An 11741-nucleotide genomic window follows, 5' to 3' on the forward strand; every position below is an offset into this window, starting at 1 on the left:
TTTTAAAAAAAAAAAAAAAAAGATAAGCGAACAGTTTTCCTCTTATTATTACTAAAACACCAGACTTTTCAAGACTTTACAGATTAGTTTTACGACGCTATTTACATTTTTACTAATCTGAAAAAAATAGTCCACTGAAAACTAGAAAACAGTGAAAATTGTTTACCTTTCGAGGAGTACATAATGCAAAATGTGCTAATAGTTTGTTTCATAATCACCATACGGTCATTAGTCCTAAGACTGGTTGGACACGTACCTCCACTCTTTCCTATCCTGAGCTAATCTACGTATTCCCCTAAAACTAGAACAACCGACATCCTTGACTATTTGCGAACAGTAATCTACATCTACTCTCTACATCTACTCCTCTTAACTCCTGTTTCTGCCTCTAATATGTCTCTGATTAGCCTCCTATGCCAGAGAAGGTGTCCTACCAACCTATCTCGTCTATTTCTTATTGACTTCCATAGAGTCCTCTGTTCTCCTATTCTTTCTAATACCTCTTCATTTGCAACCTTCTCTATCCACAGTACCCTCATCATCTTCTACGCTTCTAACCTTTTCTTTTCCCCCGCGCCCGCTGTCCATATTTCGCACCCGTCGCACCCCAACCATACAGCTTCAACAAGCTTTTTTGGTCTCCTAAATTTATCGTTCATGAGCATAGACGTGACTTCTTAAATACCGAAAATCAGCCACTAATTTCCTTCTCCTATCTTTATTTTCGCCCTTTCCCTGCTGTTTATTCCCGTTCATATTACCAGTATTTCTGTTTTACTTTTATTTATTTTTATACAATACTGTTTTGTCAATACCGCTTCCATTTTATATAAAATTAACTAACTCCTCCTTGCTAGATGCTAACACCGCTATATCATCTGCAAATGTAAGCATACTAATCTTTTGCTCCTGTATATTATCGTATAATAAGTCATGGAATTTTAATTCTCATATATATAAGATTTTATAATGTTCCTAAAATGTATTATTCATTTCTAAAATGACATGAATTTTGGTCAATAGAAATCCGATTTGTATTTTTTGTATGCATCATTGCTTAAGTTTAGTTAATCTAATGTATGAAACTTTGCCCGTTATCTTCATTGTCAATAAACATGGCTGTAGGTACCGTCACGCTGCGACAATTTAATTATTTTCCCCTAATAACTCCAAAACAACCATAAACCTGAAAACAAAGTAGCAGCCATTAAGCTCCCAGGTAGCCAATCAATAGCAAAAGTTTGCCGTAAAACTTTTCCTAATCTAATTTAAAGGGGTTTTTTAAACGTGCTCTAATAAGAGTAGAAGTACTTATACGTATAGCACATACATCTACGTACGTTACGTACTACAGCATGAAAAGTTGCAATTGCTTTTGATAAGTTGAAAGTTATCGCAGTCGAGACGCGAAGTTTGCACGCTAAAATTTCATTAAAGTACATTTGAAGATGTAATCTGCTTCCACAAGATGTCAACCGTGAAAAAAGAAATGAATGATGTGAACAACTACTACACTCAATCTTACTTAATAAGCATAAGTAACATCTGACAAGATTATTTGTCTGCTTTCTACAGAGCTTGACGTTTTTAGTTTTACTTTTCGTTATTGTAAATATTATCAGTCGTAATGCCCGGCGTTGTCCAGCCTGTCTCGCTCGCAATACTACTAAATATAATATACCTACTTATCACTAGCATATTATATGTCTTCACAATAAAATCCTAAAATATACGCATCAGCTACTACTCACTTCGTTTGTGTTGTCTTTTCCTACCACAACCCGTACAGTAAAATAAAACCGCTATTCAGTTAATGCATTAAATATTGGAAAAGGAAGTAGTAACAAATAAACAAAGAAAAGGGATTACACTGGTTAGAAATTGAGTCCGGGCCTGCGAGTACGACAGTCGAAGCTTGCGTTAGTGTTAAGTATTTTTAGTAGAAAATAGGTTAGGTTAGGTTAGGTTATAGAATTTTGTAAAAATTGGATTATGGAATTATAATAAAATTCTTGTAACCATAAACAAAATCAAGATAATGTTCAGAGGATTTTGTTGCAAACTTACGTAGTACTTCACAATAAAATCCTAAAATATACGCATCAGCTACTGCTCACTTCGTTCGTGTTGTCTTTTCCCACCACAACCCGTACAGTAAAATAACACCGTTATTTAGTTAATGCATTAAATATTAGAAAAGGAAGTAGTAACAAATTTTAAAGAAAAGGCATCACACTGGTTAGAAATTGAGTCCAGCCCTGCGAGTACGACCGCCGATGCTTGCGTTAGTGTTAAGTATTTTTAGTAGAAAATAGGTTAGGTTAGGTTAGGTTATAGAATTTTGTAAAAATTGGATAATGGAATTATAATAAAATTCTTGTAACCATAAACAAAATCAAGAAAATCATGAAATAAGAGGATTTTGTTGCAAACGTACGTAGGGGAATTATTTCTATAATACGGAGAATTACAATATTTCTAAAAAAATATACAAATAGTTTGTTTTTTACCTTTTAAAATGTATAAGTTTCATGGTCCACTGAAGTTTTGGATGTACAATACGATAAGTTTACAAATTTAATTAATGAGACACTTCAATGTTTGTAGAGTTAATTTAATATATTAGTGAATTAAATTTATCCAAATTAATGAGAAAAATTGTTGCTACTGTAACTCCCTTGCTTATACGTACTAGTACTAGTGCGTAGTAAATTAATTCAAAAATTCATTCAGTAATACAAAAAAGGTTACTTGTCGCATAATAGTTAAGCTTACAATTACCTTAAAAAAGCCTATACTGAAAGGGCAAACAGGGCAACTGTAAAATAAAAGCTTTTGTCGCTTGCAAAGTTCAAATTTTTAATTTAAAAAGTGCTACAAAATCAGAAAGAAGCGGAAATTATTTCTGTATATAATATTTTTAAATGCGTCTTTATGATCTTTTAAGTTATGTAGGATATTATACATACTCTTCGTTCAGGTTGTTTATCCGCTTTCACTTTATAAAGGTATAAAAATAGATTGCGAATAAAGCACCTGTTAAAAAAGTATTTCCGTTTTCTGGATCCCTAACTTTCGAAAATTTTGATTTTGCTCACCCAAATGATTTGATAAGGAACGCCCACCAACACATGTCAAAGCTTACATAAAAAAGTACAAATTGCAATATTATTCAAAGGAATTGTCAATCTCTTTAATTCACAATTAATCTACATTAAAATTTAGATAAGATATCATCACATCTCGTTGTATAAAAGTTACAGTAATTATGCTTGTTATGTAGCAATTCCACATTTTTATCATTCTCGTAGGGTCGTCAGTCCTAAGACTGGTTAGACATACACCTCCATCCTTTCCTATCCTGAGCTAATCTTCGCATTTCGCTAAGACTAGAACAGTCCACATCCTTAACTATTTGTGAACAGTAATCTAAACTAGATCTACCTCGTCTACTCTTCTTAACTCCTGTTTCTGCTTCTAATGTCTTTAGCTAGCCCTTCATACCTGAGAAGTTGTCATACCAACAAAAAAAAAACTTTTGGGTGTTTCATTCCTACCAGCCAGTAATGCTGGTGGGCGGGCAGTCCCTCCAGACTACGCCGGAAGGTAGGGCGGAAGGCCCTCTTCAGCCTGCTTTCAGGAATCGTGGGAATGGGTGGGTGGTGGTTCGGGTGAGAAAGATGAGACGGACGAAATGAAGACAGAAAAGAATGAAAGATTATCTGTGGAATATTACTTCCCCATGATTTGCTTAAGTGATCCAAGGAAACCACAGAAAAACTTGGACCAAGGCAGGCGGACCCGGAATCGAACCGGCGTCCTCCAGAATTCTAAGCAATGGTCTAAACCTCTAGGTCATGCCGCTCGGTCGTCATACCTATATCGCCTATTTTCATACCTCGTTCTCGCCCTCTGTTCTCTTACTCTTTCTAATACCTCCTCGTTTCTAACCTTCTCTAATCGCGGTATCCTTATCTTTCATGGGTGTAAAACGTGAACGTTGGCCGTTGTGAAAATGAAAAAATTGAAATTGCTTGAGATGTGCTGTCGTATTAGGCTGATGAAAAGTTCCGTGGATAAAAAAGGTTAAAAATGAGGTGATATCAGAGAGAATAGGAAAACAGAGGGCACTGCGAAAAGAGACGTATTAGATGTAGAAACAGAAAACAAAAAAACATATGGATAGAAGATAATGGATTCATCTAATAACTAGCCAACGGGTTCTACAAGGCAAGTTTAATTAATTATAAATTGATAACGTACATATCATAGAAAGCTTTTACTTGTGTAGTGCCTACATGGCCGGTTTTCTTTCAACTTTTCAGTAAAATCTGCTTCTTCACCCATGATAAAATCACCGCGGATCGTTATTATAACTAACAGTAATTATTATTTTAAATTTAAAATTGCAAAAGTTTTAATAGGTCTGTCGGCCAATTGTCCAGTAGAGTGCAAGTTGTGACAAGACCCAACTGAAAAGTGTTTGAACTGTTGAACATAGATATGTATATTCTAGTTCAGGCTTATCATGGTTATCATCATTACAAAGTCGTCAATCCGAAGACTGGTTAGACACGCACTTCCACTCCTTCGTATTCTGCAGCAATCTTTACATTTCCAGAAAATTAAAACATCCCGCATCTCTACTTTAAAACAGTAATCTAGGTCTTTCTCTGTCCCTTTTTTATTTCCTTTTCTGCTTGAAATATGTAACTAACTAGGCTTTCATGTCCTACCATCCTGTTGTGATCATTTTATGTTTTATTAACTAAAAATACTGCTTCTCGGCAAATTTACTTATTATTGCAACGGGTTTTAGATAAAAGTTATACTGTAATTTCTTCGGTGCAACAAGAAAACCATGTAGTTTAAATGATTTAATCATAAAATGATATATGACGACCGCATCATGTAATCCAGGTCATAACTCTCCTTCGCCATTTTCACGCGCGCACCAGTTTTCCGAATCCCCTTTCAGTAAATTACTCAAATTAATTATTTTCCGTTTAAGTATCGGTGTTAACGCGACCTAATTCGAGAAGTATTTATTACCGTGTCCGTGGATACCTGTGAACGGGCACCTGCCTGACAAGCACCCAGTTTCGTAATCTTCTAACTGCTATCATTATTGTATCTACGGATAAACGGACCTTTTCCGTTCGATAAATCTACCAATCATATAAATCAAATTCGCAGTTTTGTTCTCGGCATCTTGAGGAGAAGATGCTTCGTTAGGTTCGCACTCTAAGGAAAATCGTTATCTTCAGCCAGCCAACCTTTAATAGTATCCTGTGTGTGTGATAGTGAAATGACAGCGCTCCTGTCAACCTGTTGAGTGAAGCGCACACAGTTTTATTGTCTCCGGAATACCGGCACATTATATCGTATACGTATATATACCGTATGCGAAAGAGAAGAAATGTCAAAGTGAATTGCCTCTTCATAGAAATTGTATTAAAAAAAAAAAAACTTTTGGGTGTTTCATTCCCACCAGCCAGTAATGCTGGTGGGCGGGCAGTCCCTCCGGACTATGCCGGAAGGCCCTCTTCAGCCTGCTTTCAGGAATCGTGGGAATGGGTGGGTGGTGGTTCGGGTGAGAAAGATGAGACGGACGAAATGAAGACAGAAAAGAATGAAAGATTATCTGTGGAATATTACTTCCCCATGATTTGCTTAAGTGATCCAAGGAAACCACAGAAAAACTTGGACCAAGGCAGACAGACCCGGAATCGAACCAGCGTCCTCCCGAATGCTAAGCAATGGTCTAGACCTCTAGGCCATGCCGCTCGGTCAAATTGTATTTGTACATGTACGTCTTCGCACAATTTCCACCAGACAGTCGGTGCGGGTGTCTGTCGTGATTGATCTATTCATGAGAGCGGCATATTACAACTCAATACCAAGATCCGCACTTTCGCACGCGGTATATACATAAGCACATTCAACTTCTGAATAGTTTACTTGCATAAGCGTCAGCTGAATATCATCTGAATTATTATTATAGCTGCTCGACGTGTAAAGAGATTTATTAAAATCAGAGTCGTTACATTAGAAGGATTAACCTAAATACTGAATATTACAATGATATCGTAGTAAAATTTAATTCGACTGTAGTTTCGCAGACTAAGGAACTGCAGTCTCATAAAACCTACTCAGACTTCCGTCTGCCTGTTACTTTAGTTTCAGATTATCTTAAAAGTTGTATAAAGTGGAAATTTAAAATCTGGCATTAGCCGTAAATTATATTGACGTGTATATCTTTCGGAATTAAATCTTAAAAGAAGTTATAAAGAAAATAATAATAGGAGTAAGAAAAACTTAAGGACGTGTTGTAATTGTTATCTGCTCGGGTTGAAATCGCACTTTGCTGGGTTTATTTTTATTCGTGTATGTTTGGATTCATTAGCAATGCGTAATATTTTAATTTTGTGATCAAACATGTTTATTCAGCAGCGATACAGGTTGATGTCCTCCAACTGATCGATAAAACGGTGATGTTATGCTGTCAAAATCAAAAAATACAATTTTGAAGAGCAAACACCAAACACAACTTCAATCTTTACTTTACGAGACGATAAAATAAAAAAATATAATTTTTAAAAGCAAACAAAGTTTAGAAGAAAAAAGACATAAATTTACGAATATATTGCATGTTAGAAAGTTCGATTCGACGCCCTAGGTTTTCTCATCACCCTGAGCGTTAAAATGCATTTTAGGTCTTAATCAGAATTTTATCTAACCTTCGATAACTTGTTTCTAAAAAATTTTCACTTTTCCATTAGATTCTTCTTATTACTTAAACCCGTGATTTTTAATCAATTTAACTCTTAATATTATACATTAGAAACCATTTAAATTCTTTACTAAATACTTTTGTAATTAGCATTAAATGTTGAAATAAGTGCAGCCTAAAGTATCTACAAATGAATCAAAAATCTGGGGACCCTTAAATGGGTTATTTTAATACAGGTCACCTTTTTGTAGAAAAGTTTAGTATGGGGTGTCAAATCAAAGCATACTCAGTAGGAACTACATTAAAAATATTTCCTACAAGTCACTTTTTAAAATACTTCTGCAACTCTATAGAAATAATGGGGAGATTGAGATACTTTTCCGTATAACGTTTTTGTTTTTAAACATTTAGGTATTGTTTCACTGTTTTTATTATGATTTTTGGAAAACTCGAACATGTTTTGACTATTAAACCTTTTCATAATGACCTCAAACAATACTAAGTGTTTTTGAAAATAAAATTAATTTCTTACTATTAAAGATGTGTTACTTAGAAGTATACCAAAATACAACTACGTTTATGAAAAATATATTTCATTTGTGAGCTTAATAAGTTTGTTTTCCCGACGGTTGATCCCTGTTCATTATGATTTTAAATCAGTAGTTGGAAACATAAGCTGATTGTACCTATATGGAATATTGATTTTCTTAAGCGTCCTTCCAATTATCATTTACCCACGTAATTGGTTCATTAAGAACTATCAGCTTCATATTTTCGACAGGTGCTATTAGCAAAACTGTCAAAAATTTCATCGTTCTCTGACTTTAATATTTTCCGTTGGGATAGGTTAAGAACTACCCACGCTTTCTCCCTTTCAGTCTACCTTATATTATAATGAATCTCTAATTATTCCTGGAAAGCTTTGGCAATGTTGTGAAACACTAAAAGCTCAAACCCCAACGCCAAAATACGACACTGAACAGCCGAAGTCCCTTTCTGTAACAAAGTTACTATCTCTAGTCGTATTGTATTGTCTTAGTAACTCAAATAAACAATAAAATTCATAGATTTGTTTGACAAAAATTATTAGATATTACTATAAAACGCATTTTATGGATCATGGAGTAGACATTTTATTCTATATTTCATATTATGTTACTTATTTTTTAAAACTAATCAGTATGTATGTTCCTATATGTTCCCCCCCTTTCATATTTAAGTGTTCGAATATTTATTTATAGTTTCATTTGATCATCCAACTATTCAATCAAATATTTGATAGGATGAGTTGAACACTCAATATTAAGAAATAACATAGATCAAGCACTCAATAAAATAATCAAATATTTATATGTTTAAAATTTTGAATATCCAAATTTTTGGATATTAAATCTTTGAATATTTAAATTTTAAATATTTTTTCAATATATTTGGATTATAGGTGTATGTATATCAGGATTTAAATATTCAATTTATTCGAGTACCGTCTACAGTTCCCACTGTTATTTTAGCAGAATCTTTTATTAACGAATAAGTTTGCGATACTTCTATATCGAAACTACCACAGTTAAACGTAAATATTGCGATATTAGAACAACTCTAAAGGTATTCACACATGCAATGCCGTTTCACTTCCGTGCTATGTCCGTCGTTGATCCCTAACCATCCGATCGTTCGAGGAGCGACCTGTAGTGATATGGCAGGTGGACGGCATTATATGTGAAAATGGCTGATACAGTTTCTACAGTTTTGAATGAAGCATTGCTCATTGGACATCAAACACTTAACGATTATTTAAGTTTTTCTTATACAATATTCAAAACTTGTATGCAATTGAAACGAATATCATCACCATTAAGGATATTTTATGTAGTGAAATTATTTTGAGAAGTAGTGCATCGACAATGCTAAAGAGGGCAACGATCCTTAGAAATATGACGCATATTCTGATGGAAAATTTTACTCTCTGAATTTGCATTTGATTTGGACCACTAGAGAGTGCGTTAAAATGTCTGTTGTGTTTTTGTGTTTTTTTTTTAATTATGGAAATCAGTTTTCTCCATGCAAATAAGCCCCAACAGGCAAAGCGAAAATGATTGAATTTATGGAAAGTAGGTCATGTTAAAATGAGGCCATTTGATTTTAAAAGGATTTACAGGCTTGTTGCAAAAGCGTTCGAAAATGGAGTTACTGTAATTACGTCGAAAATAATCACTATTATGATGAAGACATTGTTACAGAAACTTTTACAATTTAGTTACTCACTTTTTTTACACAATTTTAAAGAATAATCCTTTATTTCAGACTTATAGGTAGGTAAAGGACCCCGCTACATCCTTACGGAAAATGGCTCTCTGTCAAACTCTTTGAAACTTTAGATTGTGATAATTCTCGACGTATAGATCAAAACTCTTAATGGCTTGTAAATGTCGTAAAAACTCATCTTCTTGAGATGTGGTCCCTTAAATTCCATTCTTCCGTAAAGACTTTATACGGAAAAGGTACAATTATATCTGTTATACGTATTGAATGTGTTCAAATATAGATAATAGATAATAGATATATGCATATGTTGATGTATTAATCCTATGTGTATTGCATATTATGGATATGTCATGGTTTTGGGGCATTACTATACCTGGTCCGAAACCATGACACATCCATAATATCCAGTTCACATACGTATAAACCATAAACATATGTATATAGGTATACTTGAACGTATTCAATACATATAATAGGTATAATTTACGACATGGCGCCCATTGCAACTTTTAATCTACACGTCGAGAATTACCAAAATCCAAAGATTCAAAGAGTTTAACAGAGGACCATTTTCCGTAAGGATCTAACGGGCTCCTTCGTATTTTTGTGAGGTACCATAAGTTCTTTTTGAAAATATGTAATCTTAATCTTTCCCAATAACCATATGTCCTCAAAAAATTAATAACTGACAATATATCCTTAAAAAATTTAACCGAAAGCAAAACGTTGGTTTGTAGTATACTACAACAATATATACCGTTTGGGAATGTATTTACCAAGCACGAGTCATTCCTTCACAAATAATGCGCAGTTTGGCTGAAAAGTAATTATTCCTCTACTTTGCCGGAAAGAATAAAATAATTCGAAGTGGTTTGTATTCTGTCGAAACTGCCAGACGCGGATCGCGATTACGATCTTTTTGGATCTCATCAGCGCGTGGCAGGCAGCTCTGACAGAACACAGACCAACTTTTCCTGCTGTCTAACCGGAAAGGTTTGGTGGGGTATCCTCTGCTGCTAATCTAACGATCATCTAACGAAAAGTAAGAAGAAAAAACGTTACTTTTGATAATAAGCCCCAATAATTTTAATAATATCTATCCCTAACGGTCATGATTACGAATCGCTGGGCTTCTCTTGATTGTTATTAATGTAGTCACAGTTTCGAAAATTGTTACATAAGTGGTAAAGAAATGTCTAAAGTTTAATAAGCACCGGTGATGGGTAGTGCTGAAATATCGTGCTAGATGTGGTCGTCGTTTGTATGTCGACATTATTCAATTGTAGTAGTATGTCATAAAGATTATGACGACCAATATCCGTGCATTTAAAACACCTGTAATAGAATCATTTTATGGTCAGTTAAACTTTTTCCTATACTGTATATATCGCATAAAACGTTTACCCCTTATCGTTTGCTAGTTTATTGGTAAATTTTGTGAACTTCAAAGTTCAAGGTTTTCTAAAAAGAGAAAAATTACTGCGTTCAAGTAGGGTTGGCAGAAAACAAAAGCTTGAATAAATTGTAACAGGTATATTTAAACTAATCTCATGAAAACAAAACAAACATTTCAATAGTACTTATATCGTGTTATCGTTTCCTAAAGTACATCGGGCTTGGAAACTCAATCACATCGTTATTTCTCTTTTACTAGTTCTGATCGATGGTTTTACGACTTAAAAAATATATATGTATATAAAATATGTTTCAAGGAATTACAATCTTATTATATGTAGAACTATATCGAAAACATTTTACAACACAATTATGTATTTCCTAATTCCATACATACGTGAACGTAAATAGTTAAATTTGGCTGTGTAAAACATACAACTGATTTAACAGAACTAGATTTTCCTATTTTCTATTCAACAAAAAAAAAAAAAAACTGTAAACGTTTCGAAAGAATTTAATCGTAAGTATTAACTAAAAGGGCATTAATTAACCTACGTCTTAATATTAACGTTGCTTATAATTTAAAACAAATTGTGGGCAATGTGTAGGCACGTAGTTGATTGATTTTATCATACCGTATAATATGATAAATAGCATAAAAAATTCCATGCACGTTATTGCACCAACGGAGCAAAAGTTTTTTTTTGTATGTTCCTGGAACATCTGTTACCTACTATGTAATTTATTGATTAAAACATTTTTTTAATAAACAAATAAAAAAAAATTTTTTTGAAAGTATTAATTTCTTTGGTAAACAAATAAAAAATGTCGACAATAATAAAATTAAGTATCAAATTGCTAAAGCAACTGAACATAAAAAATGAGTTAATATTGCAATAATTATTAAGTATATAAATATGGGCCTCGTTTAAAAATTATTTAAAATAATGTCGTTGACAAAATAGCCTAAATTTCTAGTGAAAAGAACTAGCAATGTCTCGCCGAAACAAAAACAAAAAAAAAAAAAGAAAAAAGTTACATTTAGCAAGTGAATATTGTCCTTTGTCGTAAACATAACAATATTGACTGTAGAATGCATGTATTTATAACAATAATCACATATGAGACTTCGATCGTGTAAATTACTAGCGAGGATTATGCACTAATAATCACAATTTTAGCCTAAGGAAGACAACGTAACTTTGTTGTTTGTGCATATTGCGTAATTTAAAATAAAACGAATTCGATCAAAATAAAATTAAAAAAAAAAACAGTAGTGACATAAATCTTAACATTCTAGATGACTCATCAAATAATAATATTAATAATAATTATTATTATAATAGGA

The sequence above is a fragment of the Agrilus planipennis genome, unplaced genomic scaffold (assembly GCF_000699045.2).
Source record: "Agrilus planipennis isolate EAB-ADULT unplaced genomic scaffold, Apla_2.0 scaffold36, whole genome shotgun sequence".
NCBI classification, from domain to species: Eukaryota; Metazoa; Arthropoda; class Insecta; order Coleoptera; family Buprestidae; genus Agrilus; species Agrilus planipennis.